At 36.9% G+C, this 23,004-nt stretch overlaps 1 protein-coding gene across 9 annotated transcripts in view; it reads left to right on the top strand.

Annotated features, from left to right (window-relative positions):
* PEAK1 (pseudopodium enriched atypical kinase 1) overlaps positions 1-23,004 on the top strand; it is a 309,359-nt gene that overhangs the window by 101,576 nt on the left and 184,779 nt on the right. Inside the window, exon 3 of one of the 9 annotated variants that reach the window (XM_065906969.1) lies at positions 1,860-1,909. The exons of the other annotated variants lie outside the window; for them this stretch is intronic. The gene's annotated coding sequence lies outside the window, so the exon portion shown is untranslated. The remainder of the gene's footprint in view (positions 1-1,859; positions 1,910-23,004) is intronic. 9 annotated transcript variants of the gene reach the window in all.

Raw genomic sequence — 23,004 nt, 5'->3', positions numbered from 1 at the left:
TTATTTTTTTATGTGCATCGAGTAAGCTTTAGTTATTACTATTAAAAATAAAAATTTCCTGTGCACATTGTTTTGCATCTTTCTTTTTTACTAAGGTATCTTGAGCATTTTTCCATATCTGTTCACATGATTTTAATAGTTACTTTGCTGTGTACATGTACTGTTCTTTCATTTATTTAGTCACTCTTCATTGAATGCCTGCTGTGCCCAAGGCACCATGCTGGGGAAATTGTGATGAATAATACATGAAACTTACATTTTAGAGGGAAGACAGACATTAATAATGATTAATTTCTCAATTGATCATTTTATGATGAATGTAATATGCACTAGGAAAAAGCAGTATAGAAATCCAAGTCCATCCCTGTCAGAAGGACTTAACCAGTTCTGGGGACCAAGGAGGATCTCCCAGATAATATAACTTTTGAGCTAAGATCTAAGAATCACTATGTATGACACATGACTGATGAAGGAGTATGAGTAGACATTAGTGTATTTATCATTTAATTAAAATAAAAAGAAAAGCCATAAAACTATTGGATGTGTGAATACGCATGTTCATAGAGGGAAACAAAACTGGTAAAATATATCTCAAAGTGTTAATACTGTGGTGGTATTACAGGTACCATTTTTTTTAACAGAAAATTTTTAAGAGAAGCATTAGCTTTACTGAAAAGTTGAGAAAATGGCATAGAGTTCCCATGTACCCTACCCTCCACCACCAAAACACACACACACACATGCATGTACTTTCTCCTATTAACATCTTACAATAGTATGGGACATTCGTTACAATTAATAAACCAGTATTGATACATTATTATTAGCTACCCAGTGCTTAGTCAGGTTTTCTTAATTTTTACCTAATATATTTTATCTGTTCCAGGAGCCCATCCAGGGTGCCACTTTATGTTTAGTTTTCACTTCACTTTAGATTGTCGGCTGCAGACAGTTTCTCAGACTTCATTTTCAATGTTCTTGACAGTTCTGAGGTATACTGGTATTTTGTAGAATGTCCCTCAGTTGGGATTTATCTGAGATTTTTCTCATGATCTTACTGAAGTATGGGTTTTTGGGAGGAGACCACAAAGATAAAGTGCCATTCTTGTCACATTATATCAAAGTTACATACTATCAATGTGATTCATCACTGTTGATATTACCCTTGATCACCTGGCTGAAGTAGTGTTTATCAGGTTTATCCACAGTAAAGTTATTTTGCCTCTCTCCTTTCCATATATTGCTTTTTGCAAGGAAGTCTCTGTGCACGGCCTACACTTAGAGTCAGAGTTATGCTTTACTTCCTTGAAGGAAGAGTATCTACATAAATTACTTGGAATTCTTCTGCACAGAAGATTTTTTATCTTTTCTCCTCCATTTGTTTATATGTTCAATCATGAGTATGAACTCATGGAGATATATTTTATGCTTTGGGTTTTAATCTAATATTACTTTATTTTATTGCCCAAATTGTTCAAGCTTTGAACCATTAAATTGGCTTTCAATTGTCTCTTGTGTGCCCCTTGGACATAGCCCCATTAACACAGTTTTGTTTGTTTTCTAAGCACTTCCTTATTTTATGTCACTCCAAGATGTTTCAGGCATTCTTGTGTACTTTCTGTCACAGACTTAGGAGGCATGCTTCCTTTTATTGGAGACTGGTGTTAGAAACCAGGTTTGGGGTGCTGTCTTACTTTTCTCTTAATTTTTTTTTTCCCAACTTTGGTTTTCTCTTTATCTCTTTTTTTCGCCCTTAAAACCTTTGATAAAATAAGTATGAATTCTACCATGGCAAATTTAGATTGGCTCATTAAATATTTGTTTCCAACTACCTTCTCCCTCCCTTCCTTCTCCTTTAGACATCTTTCAGCCAAGGTTGGCCATGTGACACAGCGCTTGACAGGGAGATGTAAGTACAAACATCCTGGGAAGGACTTTCTTTGCAAAACTGAAGCTCAGAACCTGAAGGGAGTTATCTCTGGGCCCTTCAGTCTTCTTCCTGTCAGGAAAATGGAACCAATGCCTGGGTGTTGAGCACGAACATGAAAGCAAATGCTAGGAAATGCAATAGAAGGAGAAGGAACCTTGTTCTATGATGTCATGGCTGATTTAGGGTTGAATTGTCCCTGGTCTGCCCAGCTCCAGACTACTTGTTACCTGAAAGAAAATAAACTCCTATGTGTTTACCCTATTGTTATTTGTTTTGTCTGTAATTGCTACAGCTAAGCACACAGTCTTAGCCGATTCACATATCAACTTGTTTGACAAAATTATTATTTATTCAAGGCATATTTGTTGAGGACCTACTACATGTAAACCCCCATATATGGGGTGAAAAGAGAGGAGTTTTGTTGACATTATCCCTGTTCCCATTGAACCCAAGTTTAATAATGGTATGTAGAATAGGATAATTATACCAGTAACTATGATGAAAGACAGAATATAGTAATATTTGTTATTTACTTGATCACAGTTACTCATTGTCACTTTATTTTTTTTTTCCATTTGTTTTTATTAGTTGGAGGCTAATTACTTTACAATATTGTAGTGGTTTTTGCCATACATTGACATGTATCAGCCATGGATTTACATGTGTTCCCCATCCCTTCCCCCCTCCCACCTCCCTCTCCATCCCATCCCTCTGGGTCTTCCCAGTGCACCAGCCCTGAGCACTTGTCTCATGCATCCAACCTGGGCTGGTGATCTGTTTCACCCTTGATAGTATACTTGTTTTAATGCTGTTCTCTCTGAACATCCCACCCTCGCCTTCTCCCACAGAGTCTAAAAGTCTGTTCTGTACATCTGTGTCTCTTTTTCTGTTTTGCATATAGGGTTATCATTACCATCTTTCTAAATTCCATATATATGCATTAGTATACTGTACTGGTCTTTATCTTTCTGGCTTACTTCACTCTGTATGATGGGCTCCAGTTTCATCCATCTCATTAGAACTGATTCAAATGAATTCTTTTTAATGGCTGAGTAATATTCCATAGTGTATATGTACCACAGTTTCTTTATCCATTCGTCTCCTGATGGGCATCTAGGTTGCTTCCATGTCCTGGCTATTATAAACAGAGCTGCGATGAACATTGGGGTGCACGTGTCTCTTTCAGATCTGGTTTCCTCGGTGTGTATGCCCAGGAGTGGGATTGCTGGGTCATGTGGCAGTTCTATTTCCAGTTTTTTAAGAAATCTCCACACTGTTCTCCATAGCGGCTGAACTAGTTTGCATTCCCACCAACAGTGTAAGAGGGTTCCCTTTTCTCCACACCCTCTCCAGCATTTATTGCTTGTAGACTTTTGGATAGCAGCCATTCTGACTGGTGTGTAATGGTACCTCATTGAGGTTTTGATTCGCATTTCTCTGATAATGAGTGATGCTGAGCATCTTTTCATATGTTTGTTAGCCATCTGTATGTCTTCTTTGGAGAAATGTCTGTTTAGATCTTTGGCCCATTTTTTGATTGGGTCATTTATTTTTCTGGAATTGAGCTTCAGGAGTTGCTTGTATATTTTTGAGATTAATCATTTGTCTGTTTCTTCATTTGCTATTATTTTCTCCCATTCTGAAGGCTGTCTTTTCACCTTGCTTATAGTTTCCTTTGTTGTGCAAAAGCTTTTAAGTTTCATTACGTCACATTTGTTTATTTTTGCTTTTATTTCCAATATTCTGGGAGGTGAGTCATAGAGGATCTTGCTGTGATTTATGTCGGAGTGTTTTTCCTATGTTCTCCTCTAGGAGTTTTATAGTTTCTGGTCTTACATTTAGATCTTTAATCCATTTTGAGTTTTTTTTGTGTGTATGGTGTTAGAAAGTGTTCTAGTTTTATTCTTTTACAAGTGGTTGACCAGTTTTCCCAGCACCACTTGTTAAAGAGGTTGTCCTTTTTCCATTGTATATCCTTGCCTCCTTTGTCGAAGATAAGGTGTCCGTAGGTACGTGGATTTATCTCTGGGCTTTCAGTTCTGTTCCGTTGATCTATATTTCTGTCTGTGCCAGTATCATACTGTCTTGATGTCTGTGGCTTTGTAGTAGAGTCTGAAGTCAGGCAGGTTGATTCCTCCAGTTCCATTCTTCTTTCTCAAGATTGCTTTGGCTATTCGAGGTTTTTTGTATTTCCATACAAATTGTGAAATTATTTGTTCTAGTTCTGTGAAGAATACCGTTGGTAGCTTGATAGGGATTGCATTGAATCTATAGATTGCTTTGGGTAGTATACTTACTTCACAGTATTGATTCTTCCAATCCATGAACACGGTATATTTCTCCATCTATTTGTGTCCTCTTTGATTTCTTTCATCAGTGTTTTATAGTTTTATATGTATAGGTCTTTTGTTTCTTTAGGTAGATATACTCCTAAGTATTTTATTCTTTTTGTTGCAATGGTGAATGGTATTGTTTCCTTAATTTCTCTTTCTGTTTTCTCATTGTTAGTTTGTAGGAATGGAAGGGATTTCTGTGTGCTAATTTTATATCCTGCAACTTTCCTATATTCATTGATTAGCTCTAGTAATTTTCTGGTAGAGTCTTTAGGGTTTTCTATGTAGTGGATCATGTCATCTGCAAACAGTGAGAGTTTCACTTCTTCTCATTGTCACTTTAATTTATCTTAATTCTATTCCTTGTATCTGCAAATGGTATCACAGTTTACCTAGTTCCAAGACAGAAAAAAGGATAGTCTCAGTCTCTTCCTTTTCTCTTAACTCTCCATACCCATTTGGTAACCACAGACTGTTTTCTTACCTTTTAAATATTTTTTGTCCCATTTAAAAAATACCTTTCCTCCTCTACTAGTTCTGAACCTCATAAATTTCTGTCACCCAGGTCATTATGACCCGTCATACCTAGTTGCCTTGTCCCCAGTTCACTTTGCAGTAGGGGTGGATGTGGCCCAGCGGGTGAGCTTTGTCCAGTTAGAGGCGGGAAAGCTGCTATGGGGGTACCACTGAGAGGGAGAGGGAGGCCAAGAAGCACCAGGGTTTGTCTTCCTGAGGTCAGAGAGTAGAGGAAATGGCCCTCTAGGTGGTAATGAAGCTCCCTGCACTTCTGGCCTGCCAATTCCTACCAAGCTGTCCCCGAGGGTTGGCTGCATGCCCATTTGAACAGGTGGCCAGCAGGGCTGCCCCACTCGAATCCAGGATTTCACACACACACACACACACACACACACACACACACACACACACACACACCCATGGCCCCTTCATCCTAGTACAGGGAACATTCAGTGCCCCATTCTGGGACCAGAGATGCTGGCCTCCGTCCACCACACGCCAGACATATGCTAGTGGACAGTGCAAACCTCAGCTCGGCTGCAGTCCAGGTCCCTGCAGTGCCCTCCCAGGTTATAACAGGGGCGGGGCAGGCTGCATCCCTTTGTGTGTGACCATTAGCTTGAGACCCTTAGTGGGCTGGCTAGAGGTCCTGCTCTAACAGCCAGGATCCGGGTGATCCTCCCAGTAGAGTGTGGTGAGAGCCAGATCTCGGCCTTCTCCTCAGAGCTGGCAAGTGAATCAGGGGTCCAGGACAGGCTGAGGGCTCTGTGGGCTCTAAGGCTGCCCACTGACTGGGCCCAGGCCTTGGAGCATCAGCAAACCTCTCCCCTACCCCCACCTGTGTGACTTAATGGCAGCAGCAATCTCCGTGGGTCACAGGCAGTTCCATGGAGGCCTCAGCAACTGCCATGTGGACACTGCCACTGAGGTAACAGCTTCAACCAGCTTCACACTTTTCCATTCAAGTTTCAAAAATTGGTATAGCTTAGATCAGTTATCTACACTTCCCTGGTGGCTCAGAGGTTAAAGCCTCTGTCTACCTGCAATGCAGGAGACCCAGGTTTGATCCCTGGGTCAGGAAGATCCCCTGGAGAAGGAAATGGCAACCCACTCCAGTATTCTTGCCTGGAGAATCCCATGGATGGAGGAGCCTGGTGGGCTACAGTCCACGGGGTCGCAAAGAGTCGGACACGACTGAGTGACTTCACTTCAAGAGGTGGCTAGAAGTCAGATGTAAGTTGCAAGGACATTGCATGTCATTACTTCAGGTCCACCTCTGTGGTTAGGGGTATTCACAAAGAAGGGTAATTGTTGTAAGTTGAGAATTAACCTGATTGGTGTTTGCTACCTTGCCCTTTCTTGTCAGAACAGAAAACAACATTTGTTTGGGTGGAGCTTAACAGGAACATTATAACCTGACCTCAAGAACAAAGGCTCTGACACCAAGAAGTTTGCAACAACTAACCACACCCCTCCCTCACCTTGCCTATAAAAGGGCTTTGTGGAACACTTTCAGGAAGTTCCAGAATTTTTTAAGGCAAGAGCCACCCATCTCCTTGTGTGGCTCTGCAGTAAACTCTTCTCTGCTCCAAACTCTGATGTTTTGGTATTGTTTGGCTTCACTGTGCATTAGACACATGGACTTGGGTTCACTAACAATTTCTCCCCATACCACCGGCAAAGGAGTCTTTCCAAAAGGCATATAAAATCTTGTTTCTGTCTTCAGTAAAATCATTTGTACAGTCTCTAGGGTAAATTTCAAATTTTTTTTTCCCCTTGAAAGCCCTTTGGCATCTGACTTTGCCTGGATGTTCATTTTCATCTTATGGCAGTGACCCAAATACAAACCACCCCAAAGGACACACCACTCACTGACTTCGTCGTACACGTGTGACTAGTTCTGTCTTTAGTTTTCTTTGTCTTTATCTCAGAACATTTGTTCAAGTGGGAATTCTCATTATCTTTAATGCCTTTAGTTCTTTAAGACTCAGAGCTGATGTTTTAGAAGACCTTCTCTAATTCTCTCCCATCCCTCTCAAAAATCCCTGTACTCAATCAACCTCTGTTATCACATTACTGGCTGTTATACTTGAAATACCTCTTGAATTCATCTACTTTCCATCACCATTACCACCACTTTGTTTGTTCTAGACTACCATCATCATAACCTATTTCAATGTTCTCCCAGATCAACTTTGGTAATTTGTAAAATAACATTCTTTGTCCAGTGTCCAGTGATTTTTTTCAGACTCCATATCTGATCATTATGGCCATGTGCTTAAAACTCCTTCCCTGATTTCCTAATGATCTAGGCTATGAAGTAAATCCTAATGTCTCCTGTAATGTACTGTATAGACTGGTTCCTGCAAACCTACTTCTCTAGCCTCACTTGTTTTCATTCTTTAAATATACTTTGCTCCCTTTCATCTTAGAGTCACAAATGTCATTCTCTTATCTGAAACATTTTTTACTTAGATCTCAGCCTTCCAATCTCAATACTTTCTCAGGATATCTCCACCTAGCTCTATGTCAGATTCCTTTGTTATGTGTTTCACTTACTTTGCCTTTTGCACCAACTTGTAGAATTGAGCAAGGTGGCAAGCATATAGTTGCATTTAATTTTCAACAATGATTATAGTTCCTTTCTTTATTCTGCATCCACCCTTCTGGAAACCTTCATTCCTTCTGTACAAACTGCTCATTTCACTTGTGTTGTGTCTGGACTTCATGATCAATTCCTTAAATATAGCTCTTGTCAGAACTCGAGGTTCTTTCGCAGCTCATTTACAGCCTGACGTTCTCTCCAGTTTTTGCTTTTGATTTATTCTGTTTTTCATGTTTTGGTAAGAAACTCATAAAGAAAGTTAGCAGTTGTTTGCTTGGTTCAGAGTAATATAAGCTCTACTTAAATGGGTCCTGTGAACAAGCTAGAGACATTATAAGGAATGACTCAGCCTGCATTCTGTTTCTCACTGCCGTGACCCCCAGACCCAGTCCTTACAGTTAGAACTTTGTGTGATTTCGTGAACTGCTGTCAGACATTCAGATTTGATCATGATTTAAACATATATTGCAAAATCATGGACTCAAGAATTGAAAGAGGCTTTAGGGGTCATTTAGTTTTAGATCAACCACCTGTGTATTCAATGTCATTCGATTTCTGGGTGTTCTTTCCTACCCATATACAAGAGATTGTCTTTATACAGTGAACTGAAACCTGCCTCAGTTACCATCCACCAGCTTTACTTCTTAGCAGTGTTTGTGGTGTGACAACTCATGCATCTGAAGACAGCCATCATGTCCTCTGTATGTAGTTTTTCTCCAGGAAGAATAGCCCCAGTTCCTCTTGTATCTTGGCTTTAAAATTCTTTTATCATCTTATTTGAATTTATAAAATTTTTATTTTTGAGTGTTTTAGATTATTTACTACTCTATCCACTTCCCATTTGGAGAAGAAACTGGCTACCCACTCCATTATTCTTGCCTGGAGACTCCCATGGACAGAGGAGCCTAGTGGGCTACAGTCCACAGGGTTGCAAAGAATCAAACACAACTGAGTGACTAACTTTCCACTTCCCATTAGTGTAAATAATAAAGATGATTGCAAATAAAACACATTCATAGGTATTTATGGCAAATGCAAAATATACAAAGGCAAATGAGTTGAGAGAAGCTACGAAATACAGTTTGGTATTCAGCTTACAGATCAGAAAAAACTCTTTATCTAAACTTCTTTTGGTGGATTAAATGGGGAGTAGAGACAGAGAACATTTGAGTGGTAGAAACTGGTATAGGTGATGATTTATCTGATGTATGATCACTTCTTTAGCTATATTATACCATTACATTTGCATATCATCATCATTTTCAATCTGTGATCAGTTGCTCAATTTCATAAATACAGTGTATCCAACATTTTGCCATACCAGGCATGTAGACTGTTGTTCTAGAACTGAAAAGGTGTGTGTAGGAGGGAGTTGTTTGTTTATGTTTCCCTTGCTGAAAAACTCCCTTTCTATCATGAATTATAACTTGTGGCAGCATTAACATGTCATTCCTCCTGTCTGTGCAGAGATACGGATTTACCAACTGCTGCCTGAATTAGGCTCATCAAAAGTATGGTGGCAGCTGAACTTCCTGTGAACTGTACAGCCCCGAGGATAATTTGTCAGGGATTTCTCTTTAACTTTTCCTGTATCTTACTCTAGGATAAAACCCCCCACAGATGGGATGAGAGAATATACATTCACCTTGGTAATGACACAAACTCGCACCTTTCTGGTTTTTTGCCACTCAAGTGCTAAAATATTAATATCCAATGAAAATTAGAAAATGATTTTATAGCTAATTATTTTATTTCTAGCAAAAATTGGGAAAGAAACATTTTCCTCCTTTTATAACATGTTTGTGTTTTTACTTGTACCCCTAATCTCAGACATTTCAAACAGATTGATATCTTTCTAAAATATAGGTTTTTTTGGATAAATTTTTGGTTTTTATTTTTAAACAGTAAAACTTTTATATGATATCATCTCATTGACTGGACTTTGAGCAGAAGTTTCAGTGTTAATAGCATCTCCTCCAGTAATTCAGCTTTTTTTTTTTCTTCTCTCTCATTCTAATATTTGTTGAGTTGTATATGATCAGAAAAGGTCCTTGTGTAACATAAACAGGCATTTAATTAAGGGATAATATCTATGGTACCAGGGTATGTGAAGTGAAACAGATATGCTTAATCAGCCACAAAAGCTATTTACTGCTTCGTAAACCTCGGTGTCATAAATATTATTACTAGTTTAGGACCTCAGAAAAGCAGTGAAATATCAAAACTGATTTTCTTCTCTATTATTAAAGTAGTAAAGGTATTCCTCTTAATAGAACTTTGTAATGAAGCTAATATTTGATAAAAGCATACATACTTGAAATTTTTAGGAAGGGATTTAAATACAAATGAGGGGTATGTTGAAAATGAAGCAGGAAGAAAAGGGTTTTATCTACAAAGCCTGAAATTATGTTGAGGAATAAGTCACATAATATTGCCATGTATCTGTTGAACACCTATGGTGGGCTTGGGCTAATGGATAGTTTGTATATGTTATCTTTAATCTTTACAGCAATCTTGTAAACTAGGTTGGTTCCAGTTTTAGAATGAGGACATGGAAGTGCAAAGACATTGTCACACAGGTGTGTCTGATTATACCTGTACTCTCCATTACTTCAAACTGTTTTTTAGATGAAAGGTTATATTAAAATAGTTACTTTTTAACTTTAATTCTGCTGAATACCCGATAGTATACCCAAGAAGTTAAAAGCTGTGCAGTGTTAATTCTTAAACTTTTAACTTTTTATTGTTCCATATTCAACATTTATTAAGCAGCTACTATTTTCCTAACACTTGCTAAGTATTATGAGAGCTGTAACCAAGTAAGAAGACTCAGTCTTCCCCCCTTGGAGTTTAGAAATGGATAAATAACTCACCCTTATATACACAAAATTTCAAAGTGGAATCAAAGAGAGCAAGTTTCTTTTCTTCAGTGTTTTGTGACTGTTTGCTAGACCCCTCCAAATTATCCATCTTGAGGAAGGAGCTCCTAGTTTTGTTAAAACGCCTTGATAGACGGGAATTGTGTGCAGTGAGAACCTGGAGAGGGAATTAGTGTAAAACCTCCTCAAGCAGCAAAGTTTTGTTTGTTTGTTTTTTATCTACTTATACTCCCACCAGCAGAGTAGGAGTAAATTTATTTCCCCACATGGGTTATAGTGAACTTTTTTTTTGCTTTTGCTTTTTAAAACTTTATTTCAACATAACTATACTTATAGAAATATACTCATGGGTTAACAGAATGCAGTTTGACTTAACCAACACACTTGGGATCCAAAACCTGGTACATGGTTTGCTTCAAAGAAAAAAAGGACTTAGTGGTAATTCACATTTAACAAATTATCTGATTCTTGGTTTGAGTCGATTTGGAATCTATACGTAATATTAACTAGATCAGATAGCTTTTATATTTTCACATGTATTCAGCGGACTTTTGAGCTACAGACTGTGGATCCTGTATGAGCCCTGACCATGTTAAGAACAGGGCAAATCCTGACACTATGTACAAAGTTCTGCCTCCCACACTCCCCTCCCCCAGCTCCTGCTCTGTGGCAATGAATTGTTTTTTAAACTGGAAGATAATTGCTTTCCAGTGTTGTGTTAAGTTTCTGCTGTGCAACAGTGTCAGTCAGCTGTAAGTATACATATATCCCCTCCCTCTTAAGCCTCCCTCCCACCCTTCCATCCCACTCCTCTAGATTGTCACAGAGCACTGTGCTATGCTCCCTATGTGATACAGCAGCTTCCCACTAGCTGGCCTCCCTGGTAGCTCAGCTGGTAAAGAATCGCCTGCAATGCAGGAGATCCCGGTTCTTTTCCTGGGTTGGGAAGATCCTATGGAGATGGGATGGGCTAGGCTCCCCACTTCAATATACTTCGGCTTCCCTGGTGGCTCATACGGTAAAGAATCGAGACCTAAGTTTGGTCCCTGGGTTGGAAAGTTCCCTTGGAGAAAAGTATTCTTGCCTGGAGAATTCCATCGATGGCCGGCTATAGTCCATGGGGTTGGAAAGAGTCTAACTTTCGCTTTCACTTTCCCACTAGCTATCTATTTTACACATGGTAGTGTATATATGTCAGTTGCTACTCTCTCAGTTCATTCCACCTTCTCTTTCCCCCACTGTCTCTACAAGTCCATTTTTGTGTCTGCATCTCTATTCCAAACAAGAGAGGTTTTACAGAAAGATTGTTGTTTTTGAGCCAAGACAAAGGAAACCTGGTTAGTACCGAATCTAAAGGAAAGTTTTTGTTAAGATTCTCACATTTTATTAATCCAAATATTTATATCTATCAATTGCTTATGCTACTCTTACTTTGTGATTTAGTGTGATTCTGTAGGTCATTTATTCCAGTAATGATTTCAAAAGGACCCCTCATTCTTTGTAAAAAATATCAGCAATAGAAGTTAAAAAGTTTAGATTATTGATGTTTAAGAAAATTTACCAGTCATTGTGTCCAGTCCCCTCATACTGCACACAAAGAAGCCAAGCCCCAAATAAGCTGTGATGTGCTTCATGTCAGGTACTGTAAGCATCAGACCTGGGACTTGGCTTGGCTTACAGTTGTGGTTTTCATCCTTAAGGTCTTGTTGAAAATGCATGAAGGTTAGTAGTGGTTTAATACTTTAAACCAGTTTTTTGTTTGTTTGTTTTGTTTTTTCATTGACTTAGGGAGAGAAGTAATTGAAGAAACATGAAGTAATGGAACTATTCATGATGGAATATGGACAATAATTTATTTAAGTAAAGCATGTGGAACCTTTACTTCAGAAAGTTCATCTTTCTAAAATGGTGTCATTTAATTTCTGAAGATGGTTATGTACATGCCATCCTTATAGTATATAATATAGTGTGACAGTGGTGAATTGACTAAAAAGCCTTATTGTGCGAGGTAATAGTGGCAATAGAACTTGTAAACTCAGATTTATTCACACATTCTTCCTTTAACTGGTCTTTTAACTGAAGTGAAATTGATGGGAAAAGCATGAAGTTATAGAGTTTGGAATTGGGTTGCTTTTGGTTGACTGTGATTATCATAATGTATTTCACCCTTGAAACTGAGCCTTGGATGACAGAGGAAGTCAGCTAAGACATAAGAAAATGCCAGAGAGACAAAATAACCTTCAGCTAGTCTATAAAAAAGAGTGATTAAGCAGTTCAAAATGTAAATGCCAAATTCTATCACACAGCCATTTCCTGGGATTTTAAATGATCATAACTGTTCTTTTTCTGAATCCGGGTGCACTTCAGTTCTGAATGGCATAAGAAAGTATTTGGGGTCTACTGTCAGCTTTCTTCTAGTTGCCTTACCCAGGAGATAGAATGTTCAGATAGAGCCAACTAATTTCTGAAAAACAATGCAAATGATGTAAGAGCAAAAGGATAAAAGATGTCCTCAGAGTTTCCATAGTTAAATCCAAGGGAGGATTTAGACTTGTGAAGTATTTAAGAGGTCTTATTGATGCCATCACTTTAAACTCTGCCTGAGTAGTTACTCCCTCTTCGCTTTTCTTAAAAATACTCCAAAGCAGTTCAGGACCAGAAAGAGAAAATGACTGAGCAACAATGCACATGTTAACTGCAGTTACAATTAGAGCAAATCTGATGGTGTCCTGTGTTTTACTCATCTATTATACTGGTGTATATATGTTTGCTGGTGAGAATAACCTACAGTGTATATAAAAATTTCTAAGTCCCTTTCATGTTCTGAAGTTCTTACAAAGAACCTCATCTGTTACACAGTTCTGAGTCCTTCCATTTTCCATTTTATACTGCCCTATCAGTCATATTAATTTCTAGAAAACCCTACATTATCAATTTCTTTATCTTTTAGTGGCCCCTCACATATATGCAATTGGTACAGATCTGGTTCTAACCACCTTTCCTACCCTCTTTACAAATCTTCCCCTCCAGCCAGTCATGTTTATTTAACATCCTTCAATTCTGCTATGTGCAGTCTAAATAGTTTCATCCCCCAAATGAAATTTTGTAAAGTGATTTAATTTCTCTGGAGTTTAGTATCTTCATGCTTATGAAAAGAATGATGGACTTAATGAACTTATACTTGTTTAATGATTTCTAGTTTGCATACAGTTTTTCCATATATTGTAATTTCTTCTTTACAGTAACCCTTTAGATTAATGAACACAGGGATTATACACATGTGCAAACAAGAAACCCACAGGCCCAAGTATATTAAGTGGTTTATATGACCATTCTCAACTTTTTAGTCTCAGAAAATAGGATTTAAACAGACTCCCCTGAAATGAGATACTCATATGTAGTTAAGAAAACACAAACATAAAACTATACACCATTGATTTTTTTTAAAAAGCAAGTTGAAGAAGATCTAAATAAATGGAGAAATATTCTGTGTTCATGGATCAGAAGGTTCAATATTGTTAAATGACAGATGTTTTTACAGTTGATCTATAAATATGTGACCCCAATCAAAACCCTACCAAGCTATCTTATAGATATCAACATACTAATTCTAAAGTTTTAATGGAAAACAAAAGACCTAGTATAGCCAACACAGAACTGAAAATGAACAAAGTTGGAGTACTCACACTATCTGATTTCAGGACTTAATGTAAGGCTACAGTAATCAAGACAATGGTATGGGCAAAAGAGTAGACATATAGAATAATAAAACAGAAAGGAAATAAAAAATAAATCCACACAAGAATAGTCAACTGATTTTTGCCATGAAAGCAAAGGCAATTCAGTGGAGAAAGGATAGTCTTGTCAATAAATGGTGCTGGAACAATTGGATATCCATATGAAAAAGAAGTGAATTCAGACACAGGCCTTACATTTCACACAGTAATTAACTCAGAATGGATCATAGACCTAAATGTAAAATGAAAAACTGTAACAGTTATTAAAGAAAATATACGAGAAAATCTGTATGACCTTGGGTTTGGCAGTGTGTTTTAAAACACATTAGTAATACAATTCATGCAAGAAAAAAAGTAGATAAGGGGTATATTTAAAATAGAAAACTGTTCAATGAAAGACATGAATGAAGAGAATTAAGAGATAAGCCAGTGATGGGGAGAAAATATTTGCAAAACACATCCAATAAAGAATTTGTATCCAAAATATATAAAGAAGTCTTAAAACTCAACAGTAATAAAATAATGAACTTTGTTTAAAAATGAGCAAACATTTTAAAGAGATACTTCATCAAAGAAGATATACAGGTGGCAAATAATCATATAATAAGATGTCCCGCCTCATGTCATTAGGGACCTGCAAGTTAAAATAATACTGAGATTTCATTTTATATCATATCATATCATTACATATTATTACATTACATATCTGTTAGAATGGCTAAAATCCAAAACACTGGCAAAACCAGATTATGGCAAGGATGTGGAGCGTTAAGAACTTAATTCATTGCTAGTGGGCATGCAAAATGATACAGCTACTTTGGAAAACAGTTTGACAGTTTCTTGCAAAACTAAGAGTGACTTACCATCCAAATCAGCAAGCATGCTCCCAGATATTTACCCAACTAATGTGAAAACTTATATCCACCAAACCTGCACACAAACATTTACAGCAGCTTTATTCATAATCTCCCCAAACGGGAAGCAACCAAGATGTCCTTCAGGAGGTGAATGGATAAACACCCATACAATGGAATGTTATTCAGTGATAAAAAGAATAAAGATACTAGGCCATGAAAAGGCATAGATAAATCTTAAATGCATATTGCTCAGTTATAAAAGCTGAAAATGCCATGTACCATGTGAGTTCAGTTATATAGCATTCTGGAAAAAAGTTAAAAAAAAAAAAAAGAGTGAGTGAAAACATCATTAGTTGCCAGAAGCCTGGAGGAGCAGGCAGTTGTAGGAAAATGAAGTACAGGGGCTTTTTTAGGGCAGTACAACTATTTCGTATAATAGTCTAAAGGTGAATATAAGATATTAACCATTTGCCAAAATCTATAGAACTTTACAACAGAAAGAGTAGACCTTAACATATACAAAAATTTTAAGACTCACTTAAAACCTCAAGGATTCCATGATTAAATATAAAATGTGACAACATTGCAAATAAATGAAACAATATTACTGAAGGGAGTGGAAGAATAAAGTGCTACCCTATGTAGCTTTGGAAATGAGTGGAACCTTTAAGACTAAAACACAAAAAGAACTATATCCATAAGCACTGTACTTTAGTTGATAAAGTTCTTTTACACAGAAAGCGGGATATGGAGTAAGAATTCTGAAATTGATATATGTGTGTTGAAAGTCAGGTTTCTCACTGTCATAGTGTACAGGTAAGCAAGAAGAGGCTAGAACCATCCATGTGGTAATGGATTAGAGCTGGAGACAAAAGAGTTCATGTTTAACTTCATATAGATACAGATGGTTACACATAGAGATGGTTATACAGGCATACCTTGTTTTATTGCACTTCACAGATAATTGCATGTTTTACGAATTGAAGGTTTGTGGCAACCTTGCATAAAGCAAGTCCATAGGTACCACTTTTCCAACAGTGTTTGCTCCTTTTGTGTCTCTGTGTTACTAATACATTATGGTAATTCTTGATGTATTTCAACTCTTACACCAGAAAAAAGATGATAACTCTCTGAAGGCCCAGGTGATGGTTAGCATTTTTTAGCAGTAAAAGTATTTTTTAAAATTAAGGTATGTACATTATTTTTCAGATATGATACTTTTTTGCACTTAATAGACTGCAAGGTAGTGTAAGCATAACTTTTAAGTGCACTGGAAAACAAAAATATTTGTGACTTTGTTGCAATAGTTGCTTTCTTGTAGTGATCTGGCACTGAACCTACAATGTCTCTGAGGTATACCTGTAGGTATTTGTATATGTATGCATATATAGATAGATGTAGATCTATATCTAATTGCTCTGTCAGCTGAGAGGGCCTAGAAGCAATGAAACCCCAATAGCAATGACTACACCTAGTGTGCAAATTTTGGTTTCTAATACCATTCTCCATTAAGAGGAATCAGGGCTTTTTGGAGACATGGTTGATTCTCCCATTGGGATAGGAAATAGGATGAGTCTAGAGCATGTTGCAGTGGCAAAAAAAAAAAAAAAAAAAAAGCCAAAACATGATAGCAGGAATATACCAAAGGGACAAAAGAGCCAATTGAAAGATCTTCCAATGACCAAAACTATAACAGTTTGAGCAACAAAATAAAGTAGTATTAGGTTAAAACCCCAAGTGTAAAGTAATGCCTCCATAGTAATATAAGCAAATGGTTAATGTTGACCTTGAAGAAAACTAGACAATCCCCCATAGAAGAATTCTCAATAACTTGTTTAGCCTTCCCACCCTCCGTGAAGTGGGACATGACTCCTCAGGGCTTAAGTTGAGCTGCTCATGGTGACTTTTCTCCAAAGAGCACGGCACAGAAAGGGTGACATTATAGTGCCCAAACCGGGCAAAGTGTAATGCCAGGTGATCATGGTTAACATCGACAGTGATAAGTCATGTTGATAGTATGTACCCCTGATAGGGTATCATACAAGTGACACTTTGGTTTTCCTCTCTCAAATACTTTATCCCAGCCTAACCATGAGAAATCAAGTCACACAGAATATCTGACAAGTAATCCTCAGAACTGTAGAGTTCATGGTAGGAGGTTGAATGGTGATGCTCCTCAAAAGAAGTATCCATGTCCTAAACTCCAGAACCTGTGAATGTGATTTTATTTGGTAAAGGAGTATTTGCAGATGTATTTAAGTAAGGAATTTGAGATGAGATCATCCCAGATTATCTGGGTGAATTATAAATCAAATGACATGTCCTAATAAGACACAGAGGAAAAGACACACATAGACCAGAGAATAAAGAGGCAGAGAATTTAAGTGAGTCAACCACAAACTGAGGGATGGCTTTAAGCCACCAGAAGGTAGAAGAGGCATGGAATGATTTTTCCTGAAGGCCTTCAGAGAGTTTGGCCCTGCTGAGACCTTGATTTCAGGATTTGTTTAGTTGCTCAGTTGTATCCGACTCTTTTACAAGCCCATGGACTCTACCTCACCAGGCTTTTCTGTCCATGGGATTTTCCAGGCAAGAATACTGGAGTAGGTTGCCATTTAGGGCTTATGGCCTGTAAAACTGTAAGAGAACAAATTTCTCTTTGTTTAAGTTGTTAAGTTTGTATTAATTTGTTATAGCAGTCACAGGAAACTAATACAGTCATCAAAGACAAGAAAAGTTTGAGAAGTTGTCACAACCAAGAATAGCCTCAGGAGACATAACTACTTAAATGTAATATTATGTCTTGGATGGGATCCTGGAACAGAAAATGGATAACAGGAAAACTGAGAATATCCGAATAAAGTACAGACTTTAGTTAATAATATTCATATTGGTTTGCTAATTTTGACAAGTGTCCCTTAATAATATAGGATATTAATAAGGGAAACTGCATGGAGGACACATGAGAACTCCACTGTCTTCACGATTTCTCTATACATCTAAAGCTGTCCTAAAATAAACAATGTATTTAAAAAGAAAGAAAAAGGAAGAGGCAACTTTCCAGGGAATACAATGAACCCAGAATGTTCTACTCCCAGAACTAGTGTCTCCTTGCTGTTGTAATTATGTGCTGGGGGAAGCTTGCCTATTAACAGGACTCCTCTATTTCTTAAACAGAGCGTATAGTCAGCCTTGCTATTCAAGGCAGATGAGGCTACTGGGGAAACAGACCTATCCAGCTACAGAGGGAATCAGTGCAAGTCACCCATTCTAAACAAAGTAGCCCTTTGGCTTTCTTATTGCTGTTCTTCTTTCCTTCCTGAATAATTCAGTCTGGGAGTCATGAGACAGGACCTGGAAAGGTAGATGTGCTAGGGCTTCTTGAAGAAATGGCTGATTCTAGGGATACTGTAGAGAAAGAACATAACAAGATATGCTGGACACATCATCCTGTGCCAGAAAGTAAGGAATTTCTCACAGAGTGAGGGGTTGTAACTGAAGGATTCAGAAGTCACCTTCAAGAGGCACTTGCTGGCTGATCTTAGAACACAATGAACATCAGAATAATAATCCTAATCAAATTATAGCCTATTGAATAAAATAGAAATTTGTAGTGATGGAGTAAATTAATGGAGAGAAGAAATGGAAATACAGAAATAGAAATACTGAAATACTGTGATTTTTTTATTCCCCCCAAATTGCTGAAAATGTTCATTCTCTCTCATGTTGCTAATTCAATATGTAATCACAAGTAAACCAATAATACATCTTTGTTCCATATTTGTCTAGTTTAGAATTAGCTAGATAATTTCTAGATAGCTAGAATTTCTGACAGAAGTACATTTGTTAAACTATTTTAAAATGGCTGAGTTTTCCTAAAAACTTTAAATTGAAAACCTAAAACAATAAAAATAACTGCCTCCTTGGAGACCATGTGTTTAAAAGTACCTTAAAATTGTAAACTATAGTGCTTATGTTCTTTGGATGATTGAAGTACCTGGAATATAGTAGGTTTGATAACTAGATGCTGTCAAATGAATGTTGAATAATCTAAAAAGATTGAAAAAGACTGGCATTAATTTCTCACTGAGAAAAGAAATGTTGTTCCCATATTATTCAGTTCTTGTTTTCTACTCAGTAGAGAATTTGGGATATGATACAAATGAAAGGTACTCATGTTAATCTTGAATTGAAATCACACAGAGGGAAAAAACCTAATCGTTAAATAGCAAGATCAATTTCATTTTCTTTGCCACAATTTTTTAAAAATGTAGCATGCAGCATAGCTGCAGTTCTCACTGCCCATTTTAAAAGAGACTTTTAAAATCTATTACCATTTAAAAACCTCTGTTACTAAGTCTATGATGCTGCCAGTGGCTGGTGGCAAACTGGAGAGTGATTGACATGGTGTATTTACCTAGTTTACTTTCTTAGATCATAGGAGAAATCCTTTCCAGCTCATAGATTTTTTTTTTTTTACATTGTTATATCCCTGTGGCTGCCAGGAAAATAGAAAATTCTACCTATTTATAGCAGAATTCCTTCTTTGCAACCAGTTTCCTTTTTCCTCAAGCCATCCTCCCCAGCCCAACTCACAGTCAATATTATGAAAAGATTGGTGTATCTGAGCTTGTAAAATTTGAAATCTCTCTGCAGTCAGTCCATCCAGGTAAACAAATACCTTGGTTATAGGAAATGACAGTAATGTCATATAATAATTTCCTGTAGGAGCTGAAATATAGGAAAATTTTTTCCTATAGGAGCTGAAATATAGGAAAATGTGAAGCAGTATCACTGAGACTTTTGAGGTAAAAATGCAATACATTTCTTCTTTTTTTTCATCCAATCCTCAGATTTCATGTGCCTACAGATTTTAAAGAGTTACTGAGACATTGCACTAAGAGAATCCCCTGTGAGAAATATTTTCACCTGCTTGACCGGGACTATTGACAGAGTGATTGATTTCCTCCAGGGAGAATGAGCTGTTATGTTAGCTGAAGTGACAAATGCTTTGGGGACATGGCATTCACAGATGTTAGTAACACATTCCTTTGCTGTGTGGCTAACAGAAGTTTATAAGAGCATACATTTTTTTATTGCAGCTTAGAGTGAGTTTGAAATGAGAATTTTTACTTCACTTACCATTTGAAGCAGTGGAAAACGTTGATTTTAAGTGCTTCTGTGAAATATGTGCTTTTTTCCTATGAATGGCTGAAGTGCTTCTCCATAACATTCATCAAGTCCGCTACTCCAAGAGCATCTACATTCTGTGTGTATCCTGAGAATTTTAAGAGACACAAGTCATACTAAACTCTCCAAATTAAATTTGATATCCTAACTGGGAATGACAGTGGAACATAGTCTAGACCTTTCAAATCTGCATTTTTTACAGCTGATTATTTCTGATTAAGTCCAATTTTGTCCATTTTATACTAGGCTGGAATTTTTATCTTTGGTTTCAGAATATGACAATGGTTGGTCTCCTGGCACATTCTCTCTACGGCAGTATCTGAGTGAGCAGTACCTGGTACTTTAGGCCAAAGTTCAAAGTGTGTATGTAGGTTCATTCCTCGTTCTCTTCCTCTCTTTCCCTCTCTTCCTTCTTCTTTTTATATTTTCTTCTTCCAATGACATTTATATTTTCCTTGTTTCCCAGTGGGTCATTTACACTTCCCTCCCCCCCCTCACCCTCCTTTTAATTTTTTCCATTTTTTTATTGTGCTAAAATACACCTAGCATAAAATATACCATCTTAACCATCTTAGGTATACAATTAGTATTAAGTACGTTCATAATATTGATGAACTGTCACCATCACCCATCTCTGTAACTCCTTCCATTTTGTAAAGCTGAGACTCTTTACCCAGTAAATAATAACTCCCCATTCACCTTCCCTCACCCAGCCTCTGGCAACCATCTCTCCATTGCTTTCCAGTTCTGTATAACTGGAGTCATAGAGTATTTGTCTTTTTGTGACTGGCTTATTTACTTAGAGGAATCTCTTCAAGATTTACCCATGTTGTAACATGTTGCAGAATACCCTTCCTTTTAAAGAATGAATGATATTCCATTGTATGTATATACCTTGTTTTATTTATGCATTCACCTGTCAGTGGATACTTAGATTGCCTTCTCATTTTTTTCTTTTATTAGTAGTGTTGCTATGAGTGAGTATACAAATATCTTCTCAAGACCTTGCTTTCAACTTTTTTGGGGTATGTACCCAGAAGAGAAATTGCTGGATAATATTCTATTTTAATTTTTGTGGAACCATACTGTTTTCCACAGGAGCTCATATCACTTTAAGTTCCCACCAGTAGTGCCAAGCGTTTCATTTGCTCCACATCCTCACCAACACTTGTTACTTCCTATTTGTTTTTTCCATAGCAACCATCCTAATGAATGTGAGGTGGTGTCTCACTGTAGTTTTGATTGATTTTCATTTCCTAAATAATCAGTGGTATTTAATTTCTTATGTGTGTTTTGGCCATTTATATACCTTTGGAAAAATGTATTCAAGTTCTTAGCCCACTTTTGAACCGAGTTGTTTGGTTTTGTTGTTGTTGAGTTTTGAGAGTTCTCTATATATTCTGGAGATTAATCCTTTATCAAGTACATGATATGCACATATGCAGATACTTTCTCCCACTCAGTGGGTTGTCTTTTAACTCTGTGGGTAGTGTTTTGATGCACAAAATTTTAAAATTTTCACAAAGTCCAATTTGTTTATTTTTCCTTTGGTTGCCTGTGCCTTTGTTATATCAAGAAATCACTGCAAGATCCAATGCTGTGAAGCCTCTGCCCTATCTTTTCTTCTATGAGTTTTTTAGTTTTAGGTTTTACATTTAGATCTTTGGTCCATTTTGAGTTAATTTTTGTGTACGGTGTTAGGTAAGGGTTGAATGTCATTCTTTTGCATGGTGGATATCCAGTTTTACCAGCATCATTTGTTGAAAAGACTCGCTTCCCCATTGAACAGTCTTGGCACCCTTGTCAAAAATTGTTTGACCATGTATACAAAGGTTTATAATTATTATGTTTCATTGGTCTTTTTGTCTTTTTTTAATGCTAGTGCCATACTAGCATTGTCATAAATTTTAAAACCACGATGTATAAGTTCTCTAGCTTTGTTCTTCTTTATTCAAGATTGTTTTGGCTCTTCAGAGTCCCTTGAGAACTCATATGAATTTTAGGATGACTCTTTCTATTTCTGCAAAAATATTATTTGAGATATTGATAGAGATGGCACTGAATCTATAGATTGTTTTGGGTAGAATGGACATCTTAACACAGCTAACTTGTCCAGCCCATTAAGATGGGATGTGTTTCCATTTATTGAGCTATTGCTTATTTTCATTCAGTGATTTTTTTTTTTGTAGTTTTCAGTGTACAGGTGTTTCATCTCTTTGGTTAATTCCTATTTTATTCCTTTTGATATTACCATAAATGGAATTGGTTTTGTTTTTTTCTTTTCAGATTGTCCATTGTTAGTTTATAGAAATGCAATTGATTTTTTTTTTATGTGTTGCCTTTTATTTCTTTCTTTTGCCTAAATTACTCTAAGTAGAACTTCCAGTACTATGTTGAATAGAAGTGGCAAAAGCTGACATCCTTCATTTATTCCTGATCTTAGAGGAAAAACTTTCAGTATTTCACCATTTAGTGTGTTGTTCCCTGTGAGTTTTTTTTTTTTTTGTATATTGCTTTTGTTATGTTGAGATTAATTTCCTTCTGTTTTTAGTTTGTTGAGTGTTTTTATTAAGAAAGAATGTTGAATTTTGTCAACTCCTTTTTCTACATTGATTAAGATCATATTTTTTCCCCCTTCATTCTGTTAATGAGCCTCCCACCCCATGGCTCAGCAGGTAAAGAATCCACATCAATCACTTGTCATATGTTGAATGGTCCTTGTATTCTAGGAGTAAATCTAACTTAGTCAAGATGTGTCATCTGATTAATATGAATTTGGTTTGCTATTTTGTGGAGGATTTTTGTTTCACTGTTCTTTTAAGAGAGATTGGTTTGTCATTTTCTTTTTTGTAGTGTTTTTGTCTGGCTTTGCTATTATGGTACTGCCGGCTTCATAGATGAAGTTAGGAAGTATTTCCTCTACTTTGATTTTTGGGAAAAGTTTGAAAAGGACTAGT

The sequence above is a fragment of the Muntiacus reevesi genome, chromosome 15 (assembly GCF_963930625.1).
Source record: "Muntiacus reevesi chromosome 15, mMunRee1.1, whole genome shotgun sequence".
Lineage (NCBI taxonomy): Eukaryota > Metazoa > Chordata > Mammalia > Artiodactyla > Cervidae > Muntiacus > Muntiacus reevesi.
This window is presented reverse-complemented; position numbering and strand designations above follow the sequence as displayed.